At 41.3% G+C, this 12,061-nt stretch overlaps 1 protein-coding gene across 5 annotated transcripts in view; it reads left to right on the forward strand.

Annotated features, from left to right (window-relative positions):
- LOC147029652 (uncharacterized) overlaps positions 1-12,061 on the forward strand; it is a 443,651-nt gene that overhangs the window by 27,549 nt on the left and 404,041 nt on the right. For 2 of the 5 annotated variants that reach the window (XM_085872860.1, XM_085872862.1), the window contains exons 2-3: positions 2,077-2,196; positions 4,504-4,562. The exons of 2 other annotated variants lie outside the window; for them this stretch is intronic. The gene's annotated coding sequence lies outside the window, so the exon portion shown is untranslated. Of the gene's footprint in view, positions 1-2,076; positions 2,197-4,503; positions 4,639-6,629; positions 7,363-12,061 lie in introns of those variants that run through there. One more of the 5 variants, XR_015056005.1, reaches the window with a different exon arrangement.

A 12,061-nucleotide genomic window follows, 5' to 3' on the forward strand; every position in this document is an offset into this window, starting at 1 on the left:
GTGTTCAACTGCCCTGACTCCACTCCACTGCTTTACATCCATTGGCTGGACAGCTGGCCTGACTCCACCCCACTGCTTTACATCCATTGGCTGGGCAGCTGGCCTGACTCCACCCAAATAAAATCATGTGCTGCCATTGCATGAAGCAGCACAGATCGGCAGGCCTCAGGCCTTAGGCCTGGATGTTAGTCCATGGCCCAGTGCAATTGGAATGATCCTCGGTATATCACCACGATGCATTATATTATGTACATAAGCCGTACGCATGTTTTTGCTTCATGGATGTACATCGGGTTATTTTTTGAAGTTAGTTAGTTTGAATATGAAATGGCAAAACCGAGAAACGAACGAAACACGATAGGCTCTAAAGGATTCTTCTTCATTTTGGTTCCGGTATCTGCTAGAACGTGTGTTTTCGCAAACAAATTTTTATCTCCAGTTTGTTATCCTCGTCTATTTGGTTTCTCGTCTGCAGAATATATCAGGAAATTGCTTTTCCTTTTATTTTGCCGAATAGATCCAAACACGGTACATTTGTGTTTCTTCTTCTTCTTCTTCTTCTTCTTCTTCTTCTTCTTCTTCTTCTTCTTCTTCTTCTTCTTCTTCTTCTTCGACTTCTTCTTCGACTTCTTCTTCGACTTCTTCTTCGACTTCTTCTTCGACTTCTTCTTCTTCGACTTCTTCTTCTTCGTCTTCTTCTTCTTCTTCTTCTTCTTCTTCTTCTTCTTCTTCTTCTTCTTCTTCTTCTTCTTCTTCTTCTTCTTCTTCTTCTTCTTCTTCTTCTTCTGGACTTCTTCTTCGGGACTTCTTCTTCGGGACTTCTTCTTCGGGACTTCTTCTTCGGGACTTCTTCTTCTTCTTCGGGACTTCTTCTTCTTCTTCTTCGGGACTTCTTCTTCTTCTTCTTCGGGACTTCTTCTTCTTCTTCTTCGGGACTTCTTCTGGACCAGAAGGACTTCTTCTTCTTCTTCTTCGGGACTTCTTCTGGACCAGAAGGACTTCTTCTTCTTCTTCTTCGGGACTTCTTCTGGACCAGAAGGACTTCTTCTTCTTCTTCTTCGGGACTTCTTCTGGACCAGAAGGACTTCTTCTTCTTCGTCTTCTTCTTCTTCGACTTCTTCTTCTTCGACTTCTTCTTCTTCGACTTCTTCTTCTTCGACTTCTTCTTCTTCGACTTCTTCTTCTTCGACTTCTTCTTCTTCGACTTCTTCTTCTTCGACTTCTTCTTCTTCGACTTCTTCTTCTTCGACTTCTTCTGGACCAGAAGGACTTCTTCTTCTTCGGGACTTCTTCTGGACCAGAAGGACTTCTTCTTCTTCGGGACTTCTTCTGGACCAGAAGGACTTCTTCTTCTTCGGGACTTCTTCTGGACCAGAAGGACTTCTTCTGGACCAGAAGGACTTCTTCTGGACCAGAAGGACTTCTTCTTTGGGACTTCTTCTGGACCAGAAGGACTTCTTCTTTGGGACTTCTTCTGGACCAGAAGGACTTCTTCTTTGGGACTTCTTCTGGACCAGAAGGACTTCTTCTTTGGGACTTCTTCTGGACCAGAAGGACTTCTTCTTTGGGACTTCTTCTGGACCAGAAGGACTTCTTCTTTGGGACTTCTTCTTCGTTTTCTTCTTCTGGACCAGAAGGACTTCTTCTTTGGGACTTCTTCTTCGTTTTCTTCTTCTGGACCAGAAGGACTTCTTCTTTGGGACTTCTTCTTCGTTTTCTTCTTTGGGACTTCTTCTTCGTTTTCTTCATTGGGACATGTATTACAAAGTAATTCTCGCTCTTGTTCTTTCTGTTTTATGCAATGGATGGATTGATTGTAATCATGTAAGTGGCAAAACTATAATCCACATCTTTCTCACTCTTAAAATGACTTCCAAGGCAGGTTCCACTTCTTGGCTTGCTTGTGGAAGCAATGTAGACCGAGTAAATCATTCCAGCCTTGAGCAGCTCCCCAATGAACGTACACTTTTCATATCAAAATTAAGGTCCTCTTGCTGTCTTCTTGGTCAATAAGTTATTCGCTGTTATTTCCTTTCTTGAGATTAATTGTTAACAATTTTTATTTGTAAACTACAGATTTCTTACCTGACACAGTCTTGAGGAACCAGGACATGAGCTTGATGATTGGTCGTGATGACGTAAAATGCCGTAAATACAAGCACCGCTAGACGGAAGACTTCTGAAAGTGCCAACAAGGTGATTTATGTTCTACAGTGTTCAAGTTTATGTTTCAATCAAAATAAAATCAAGATTTAAAAGGTTGTAGAAAAAAAATAATTCAGAAGATTACCGCTGTTGATGCAGCGTCTTTTACACCACCTAAATTAACATGTTATGTTAGTTATTCATGCCTGTTTGTGTCCTTTCTGGCATCTTTAAAAGCAGCACGTTTCCTTTGGAATGATTTTCAATTTTGTTTGACTGCCAGGCAGGGAGACAGACTAAAAATATTATCTCACTCCCCTTTGCGCATGTGTGATCGGGACAAATTTAGTCAAAGTGTTGTTGAACTTCAAATTTGTTTTCCGATTCGTGTTCAAAATATAACAGTCAATTGAAATTAAGTTGTTCCTCAATTGTAAACTAATGCTTGTAGACAGTCGGACAGACAGAGAAAGTGAACCGATTGCTTAAGCTGCTGTCACACATTGACGTTTTAGCCAGCGTATGGCAACGTATCAAAATGTATGTAAAACGCTGGCGTACGCTGAACTATTGATGTTTTTTTTTTCCAGTTTTGGGCGTATTCATAACGTATTAGTAATGTACACAGAACGTTTCGATAACATATAGATAACTTATACCAACGAATGCTTAGCGTGTTGTCGGCATTCACAACCTATGTCCAACGATAGTCTAACGTATGCATAGCGCGCGGCAGCGTATCGCCGACGATCACGTGGCGTAGCCTATTAAAAGGCTGCGGCTCGAAGATTCAAATCATAACCGCACTACACATCGAAGTGTCAAGCCGCTGTCACACCTTGACGTTTTAGCCAGCGTATGCCGACGTTTGAAAAATTTGCCGAATACGCTGGCACACGTCGAATACGTTATGGGTAAGTTTTGTATACGTTAAGAGCACGCTGGCATACGTCGTAGTACGCAGAGTACGTCGACAAATTTTAAGCATGCTGAAAATTTTTCGATGTATGACGCACACGTTCCGCATACGCCGGCCATAAGTTGTAGGCATGTTATGCGATCGATGACACACATCGACACATGTTACTTGTAAGTTACTCATAAGTCGAAACACGTCGAGGTAATGTTTAGCGTACCCAAAACTTATTTCTAACCTCTGACTAACGTGCTTTGAACCTATGAGTTATGTGCTTTGAACCTATGTGTAACGTATCTCCAACGCATATTGACGTCTGTCGATGTATTTTACGTCTTCTGAACGACCACAGAACTTACTGAACGTGTTACTAACTTACAGCTACCATATAATGGCGTATTGGCAGCGTTTAGCGGAATTGGTATATACAAATGGGGTTCACACAGGAGGAACCTGTCAGTGTTCCAGACTCCATGGCTTATTTTTTTTTCTTTGGTATGACGGTGATGTTGACACTTCGATTTATGGTGCGGTTATGATTTAAATTGTTTAGCGGCAGCCTATTAATTATATTATATTATAACCGCACTAGAAATCGAAGTGTCAACATCACTGTCATGCCGAAGAAAAAAAACCATGGAGTCTGGAACACTGACGCTAAACATTACCTCGACGTGTTTCGACTTATGAGTAACTTACAAGTAACGTGTGTCAACGATCGCGTAACGTACCTACAACACGTTACTCATAGGTTAGAAATAAGTTTCGGGTATGCTAAACATTACCTCGACGTGTTTCGACTTATGAGTAACTCACAAGTAACGTGTGTCGATGTGTGTCAACGATCGCGTAACGTGCCTACAACCTATGGCCAGCGTATGCGGAACGTGTGAGTCATACGCTGGCATACGTCAAAAAATTTTGAGCATGTTAAAATTTGTATGCCTGCATGTATGCCAGCGTACTACGACGTATGCCCACGTGCTCTTAACGTATACAAAACTTACCCATAACGTATTCAACGTGTGCCAGCGTTTTAGACAATTTTTTCATACGTCGGCATACGCTGGCTAAATCGTCAAGGTGTGACAGCGGCTTTTACCCCGTTTTTCGCTTCGCGTGCATGGGGTAAAGATGCTGAAGCATGAGTTTTGCAGAAACGGCGACTAAAATGAGGGTATGATTGTGGGGTGAGTACGAGAAACGCCATACACACGCAAATTTGAAAAGGCAGTGGGTTTGCTTTGTATGTGTGACATGAGCAAATTTGATGACCCGAACACCATCCTCTTGAGCTATGCGATTGCAATGATGTGTGTCACAATAATTTATTTATATATTTTATTCAAAGTCGAGGCTCATGTCTAAAATGGTGTTGCCCGCTGTAGCAAAGTTAACCCACACCCTATTGCATGCTCCTTTTTACCCTGACCTATCCACAGTGCAAACGATAGCAAACGGGACTTGATGGACTGCATGTTGACACCCTGGAGGGCCTTCTGTGAGATTAAATACATTTCAGGCTTGTGGAATTAAACCACAGTGCCCAGGCATGCCTGTCACTGCTCTTGCTCATGGTACAGCGATGTTGGTATCCTTCATTTATCATTCTACATTTAAAAAAAACACCTCTACTTATCCTTTCCTCTCAACTCAAAACCAGCTATCTCCTACTGTGCTCATAAGAACATGCATTTTGATCAATTGGGTTGCAAAATCTCAATAAATTTCCACTACATTTCGATAATAATAATTTTAAGACAAAGAAGATAAGATCCCTTATAAGGAATTTCAATGCAGAAGGCCATTAAACTCGTCAAAGCCTGCACAATGGTTGCCACCCTGTAGCTGTTTGCCCATGCTGTATACTTTTAAAATGCTGAGCACAAAGCAAGAAAGCAGTGAGGATCTTTTTTTTTGTTTTTTTTTAAAGTCTTTGGAATGACTTGCACATGGTCAGGTTCAAAATGGCATCCCATCTGCTGACATTCGTTGGTGGACGTTGAAGATCTCACAGTGTTCATGAAGAGTAGGTGAGCTATCATGGCACCATGGCCAAATTCCTGCCCTGACGACTGCTGGGAAGGCAATGGCAAACCACCCAATATAACCCTTGCCAATCAACTCCTTTGGCAGCACTGATGCTCGATAACAGAGTATGGCACATCAGAATCAGAACCCTCAGTTATTCAATTGTTGGGATTTCTCGAAAATATAAATCTCGATAACTTTTATTTCTAAAATTATAATGCTTTGTAAACTCGCACTAGAACAGAGAGCACAAGAACCAAAATCTTGAAAAAAATCTATTTCGAAATAAATATCAGAATTGGCGGGAACAGAAGTCATGAAAACAGTTATTATTTTAAGTCCAGATTTGTACCATAAGTGGCATAATTTTTATATTCCCTCTTGGTGGTATTGTACAATTTTGTAATAGAAAGCTGAGCAAGGTTCAATTTGTGAGTTAGAAATGAAAATCATGAAGTGTCCGACGTTCTAACGCTGGTGTTCATGAGGGTAAATCTTATCCCTTTCTTTCATTTTGGAGACATCTTTGAAATTGTGATCTAATAATGTTCCAAGGAGAACAAAAGGTGGACTGTTGACCTTATTGTATTCAATTTTTGTGTGGTTTTGAGAAGCGAAAGTATCATCACAAACTGTATGCAGTGACACAGTTGTCCAGCTTTTTCAGTGATCATTTGGTTGTAAGATGACTCACCAAGCAGATGATAGGCCAGGGGTTACAGATATGGATTTCTGCATTAGGGAAAGTGATCACGTCATTAGAAGATCCAATTGTCTTGAGTTGTGCCGTGTCATCTTTAAGAGTGAGTACACAGCCTGAGGTGACGAAAGCAATTATTAGAAAACGCAAAAAATTATTCCAGACAAAACCCAATTGAATGAGTACAGCACTCAAATTTGTGTGGCACATTTGTAATATTTGAATTCGGACATTTTCAAGGTATCATTTCAAGTTTGGACAAAACGTCCAACGTAGGATACACAGGGTGTTTCAACCAGATCCATACTTGGAGCAGGAGGAGTTGGTGAAACATTGAACTTGCCATGGCACTGATAAAGTGAGTCTGTTGGAGTATCACCAATAATGGGGCCACTGAAGGGAAGCACAAGGTGCTTACTGTGGTGCTGGTTGAGCATTATTGTCATTCTAGGACTTGTGCAAGGCTAAATGTCTGAGAATTATAGGATACCTGCATGAAACGGTCTGAGGAGTGCCAAAGCAGATGTCAGTATGCGCAGGCCCAATGCCGTAGCCATTCACGTTTGATCGCCAATTTCATTTCTCCGTCGCTTAATGTGAGACCCCATTCCTTTGCTCTTCTGCGTCGTTGCATCTAATTTGCCCATCCTTACCATAATTGCCTTTAACCCTGTGATGGAACAAACTTCACAGGTGCTCATGTTATAACTTCCTCCTTGCCTTCTAGATTCTTGCACTTTGCACATTTTTCTGTCCGTGTTCATTGCTATTTTTCAAATGTGCAGTTTATTATGACCAATGCAAATTACACGTCCTATTGTCGGAGTGGCGCGACAGATCAAGTGCTCGCCTCGGCAAGACAGTCACTTTGCAGTCTCTGAAGCTCAGCAAGCACAATTGTTGGAAACTTCACATGATACTACTGGAGAATCAGGAAATAGCCAGCCAGTTTCGGTGGCTTAACCGTTCTATCTGAGATGTTGGTGATTTCGAACCATGGCTGTGTGATATGAAAGACTGAAAATGGTACGTACTGCTTCCTTGCTTGACACTCAGTATTTCTATTTTTTTTAAAGGACAAACAACCATAATGCAGGCATTGATGGGCCTCATGTAGTGGGGCAACTTTGCATAACAATTGTGCATTTTGTGAGGAAAGCACCAAATTTGGCACACTAGTCGCCTAACATATTATGATCAGATGTGGATATTGGGCCATCTCAAATTCAGCCGCTGATGGCTGTGGCAGCCATTTTCCACTGCCATCAAAAATTTTGAGATGGCCCAATATCCAAATCTGTTCATAATAGGATAGGCTACTCGTGTGCCAAATTTGGTGCTTTCCTCACAAAATGCACAATTGTTATGCTATATTTGGCTAAGTTGCCCCACTAATGTCCTCCTCCTGTGTTGAGATTGCAATTATAAGGGACCTCATATTTTTTTGTTGTTGTTGAAAAAAATTGATTCACTCACCTTCAACTGTAACTCTCACATCTATCCATTTCTTCTCATGTTTCCTCTGACGTGGTGTTGCGAGCAAAGTCCACCAAACAGAATAAACACTTCCAAGGGCTATTGGTTTTCTGCTGTCGTGTTTGGGACAGGAAGCATGGGACTTCGATATATTTAATTAATGCGTTAATGCTGCACACCAGGACATAATGCTAACACAAGAAGAGTACCATGCAATTCATCATTTGATGAGTATTTTTTTTTCATCAATGGATGATACCAGCAATGTACCTCTTCTGAGCATATCACCACCAGGTTAGATGGACTAAACTAGGAGGAGTGGTTCAGGGAGACTGCACTTTTAACTTCTACTATGAATGGATGAGGTGTTGTGATGCAAGTTTTTTGTGGAGTTCTACTGGAGTTTTCTAATTTGGAGTGTGATAAACCAAAACGATCGTCATGATCTCCTGAGTTGATTAGGCTCATTAACTACAACGAACTCTGAAGAATTTCCATGTTTTCAATGAATGCAATGGTAAGGTGTATAGGGAAGCTTCATAGGTCCTTCCCTGGCATGGCATTCTATTTATAAAACTAGAAGGGCACTCGGTAGAGCGCATACCTCCGCCACATAATGCCTGATCCACGAGAACATATCGGGCCCAATACATTTTGGAAATACCATGCTGTACTGTACTATATCGTTTTTAGCCCTATCTCTCGACGGTGAAGAATCACTTGAAAATTAAATAATTCTCGTATCGGGATCCGGATTCAGACTTTCACCAAAATCGAATCAATTTGTTGTGGTCACACACCCAAACATGTCCACCAAGTTTCATCCGAATCCGTCAACAACTTTTTGAGATATCGTGCTGTATATCGTTTTTGGACCGATCTCTCAATGATGAAGAATCACTTTAAAAATTATAGTCGTCTGATCCGGATCTTCACCAAAATCTAATCAGGTCGTCCTTGTCACACACCGAACCTGCCCAACAAATTACATTTGGATCCGTCCACAATCTTTTGAGATATCCTACACACAGACAGACAGAGAGGGATGAAAACATAACCGCCTTCACCTTCAGTGGCGGAGGTAATAAATAACAAAAATAATGATAACATTGTAACAAAGCATATATTAATTAATACTAATAATAATGGGAGTATAATTTGGCAAGAATAATAACGAACACATAATAACCACCCTGGCAAAAGCTCATCTGGGTTTGGTGAAAGACAAACTAATGCTCAAGCAGTACAGCAGGCAGGTATGCTACAATGCCTTGAAGACCAATGAAAATTTGGTTCAATGGACCAAAGGGCCCGCTAATATGAGAAAAGAGGTGATTACGAGGAGATCTCACAAATTATACTTCTACGACTCAGCGGACGCATCTGAGATCAGAAATTATAATTTCTGCCAATATCCATGTCCCCTGTTATCCCCAGTACAGTAGGTACAAGCATTGGGCATAGAGGGTACGTACATGGACATTGGCAGAAATTATCATTTCTGCCAATATCCATGTCCCCTGGTATCCCCAGTACAGTAGGTACAAGCATTAGGCATAAAGGGTACGTACATGGAAATTGGCAGAAATGATGGGCCAGATGGCCTTCTCCTGCATTGACATTCCTTGTATAAATGTTTAGGGTGTTGAAAGGCATTGATAAAATAGATGCAGGAAAGCTTTTTTTAACCAGGATGGACAGCAACAGGAACAAGGAGCATAGATAGCTTCATTGAGAGTAAATAAAAAGAGTTTTGACAGTTGCAAGATATTTCAAATGCACTATTATTGATGCATCAAATGGTCTTCCTAAGAAGACCATAGCAGCAGGGACAAGAGATATGTATAAAATGGAATTGGGAAGATAAATAGAAACAATGAGGATAGAGAGATACTGGGACATAAGCAGAAATCCAATGGAGACCATGATTAAATTTGGTGATCTGTTGGTGTTGTGTGCTTATTGTGCTGTCTCGGTATATTGAGATGTTGGTTCTCTGCGTTGTGGTTGTTGTCAAGCATCAACATGTAATTTTTACTTCTGCCACCAAAGGTGGACTGAGGGACAATGTTTTCACCCCTGTCTTTCTGTTTGTGAAGAGGATATCTCAAAAAGTTATGGACGGTTGCGGACGAAATTTGGTGGACAAGTTGGGTGTGTGACGAGGAAGAATTGATTCGATTTCGGTGAAGATCCGGATCCTAGAATGTTGAAGTGTTTCTTCACCACTGAGAGATATAGGGCCAAAAACGATTTATGGCATGAGATCTCAAAACGTTGTGGACGGTTTCGGACAAAACTTTGTGGATACGTTGGGTGTGTGACAAGGATGAATCGATTCAATATTGGTGAATATCCCAATCCAGATATGAGATTTTAAATTTGTTTTTAAGTGATTCTTTCCAATTATGAGATGGGGATAAAAATCGATATAGCATGATATTTCAAAAAGTTATGGCCATGCAAGTTATGACCAAACTACGTGGATGAGTTGGTTAGGTGACAATAACAAGCCAATTAGATTTTTGATCATGTCCGGATTTAGTTCCGACCTATCATTGGGATACAAAACATAAACTATTCAGCCTGGTGGAGGTGCGTGCTTTACTGAGTGTTGATCTAGTTATTCATGTAACCCGCAACTAACTACCTCACCCCAACCATTTAAATAAAACAAAACAATAAATTCACAGATGTGAATTTTTGGTGTCCTATCAATTAATGTACCCATGCCCTTCCCCTTCTCCCTTCCCATTGAGTTGATGTTGGGTTGGATTGGGTTAATGGTGTATGATGGACAGTGGATGTTGAGTGCGCTCGTGGACTTGTTGATTGGGTTGAGGTTGAGGGGTGTGGATGTGGTACATTCATGATGGGTCTATTTGCCTCCTCCGATGTCTTTTATTATTACTATTTTTGTATACAGAATCTTATTTTATGGAAGAGTGAGCAGACAGATTGTGAAAAAGGTAATCCACTGACAGTGGGGCAGCAGGTGGATGCATTGAGCAAGTGAATGAGGAGGAGTGGAGGAAACCTTTTAATAAGTACTGTAAGAATGTTAGATTTGGTTGGATTGATGAGAGTAGAAAATAATTACAGGTAAGGATAAGTGAAGACATAATTGAGAGTTTTAAAATCAGCAGATCCAAGATTTTGAATGAGTGTGAAAGGTGATGCCATTCGGCGGACGTTACTTTTTCATTTGGAAATCATATTATAGACAGCTTATGGCGTGTAATGAAAATCTAACAAAAGTTCCGAATTCTGCACAGGCTAGTGTGCAATTTTTCAGGAAAAAAAAAATCAATAGAGTTTATGAGGAGAGCACACCTTAAGTGCTCTATGAACAAGCCAAGATCCCGCCTTCGGCCGACAATATATCACAAGGCTGTGCATGCATTCCCTTCCTTTTTAATCTGAACACAAAGGTCATGTCGACCCAACCTGTAACACCACGACTGATCCTTACTCGGCGGAGAGCTGCTACGCGTGAGATTTAGAAGGTGCCCAAGTTGTTAACACATGTGGCCTGTTTATATGAGAGATGCTGTGACTTGGTTAACATGCACAGACAATTCTGTGAGAATATTGGCCAATAAAAAGGAAAGAACCCTATTATTCATGCAGTGCTAAAAGATTTCGGAGCAGGAACACATTCCCCATCCCATTGAGAGTCAAACGGATTTTCAGGTTTGTGTAAGTGGTGTCATACAAACCAACACGAGTCATGCCGTAGAATCGAGTCACACCATTTTGGCTTTTTGGCATTTTATATTTGGAACTGGGCTGTTTTACACTCCCATCTCAGCACATATCTTGTGTTTTGGGGACTCCAGGTTCAAATCCCATGCCTGTAATGGTTTATCTAGTCGTATATCCTTGTCATTCACATAAAAGCATGGTGAAGTCTCATAATGTCCTTGTCCTTCTTGAGCCTTAAACATTGCAAATAACATTATACCTTGTGGTCATGGAAGTGCTTACAATAATTTGCTGGACAAGGGCTTTAAGAGACATCAGTGCAGTTTTACATCCATTTAAAGGAGATTAGTGGACGATGGACAAATCAACATTGAACACGATATGGCATTTAAACCTCATGGGATCCCGGTATCATGAGCTACATGCTCAGAGCAGAGCTCCAAAACAGGCCAAGCCAAATTTTTTAAGCCCTGCGAGGCCCAGGAGGTATGAGAGGCCTGTACCATCTCCTCTATTGTTCCAAATCCAACCCTCTGAAAGGAAGCTGAACAAAGTCGCCCTCCATCTCCCCACCCCGACCGCTTTACACCCCCACACCTGCCCCTTTATGCACCCGCATGACTTGGCCACATCAAAGGAGCCGTCAATATGTGCGCAGAGCATTTAGTCTCCCCTTTTTTAAATTATGAGTTAATGAGGCATGAAATAAAAGTTGTCGCCAGGGCGGGGAATAACCTGCAGGAAGGTATGTATTAATAAAACATTGTTGACAGCTTTATATGCTTTGTGGCAGCTTGTTATCATTCAGTGGGTTGCTGTGGCAGACCCAAAAGTCCACCCTTACCCCCTTTCCCTTCCCCCGAGGCTCTCAACGCTGGGCCATTGTGTCCATCTCCCACTAAGTATTCCTGGCAGATTCTCCATACTGCACAGGCCGCAAGCATGGCTGCAGACTTTGTACTGGCAATTCCTTGTTGCAACGTTATCATTGCTCTCTTCACATACTCTTTCTTATTTAACCAGTCAGGGAGTTGAGGACGAGCAACGGTCCCTGCACTACTTACTTACTAGTGTACACCTCCATTGAA

Source organism: Eptatretus burgeri, chromosome 3 (genome assembly GCF_056783735.1).
Source record: "Eptatretus burgeri isolate ZD-2024b chromosome 3, Ebu_testis_v1, whole genome shotgun sequence".
Lineage (NCBI taxonomy): Eukaryota > Metazoa > Chordata > Myxini > Myxiniformes > Myxinidae > Eptatretus > Eptatretus burgeri.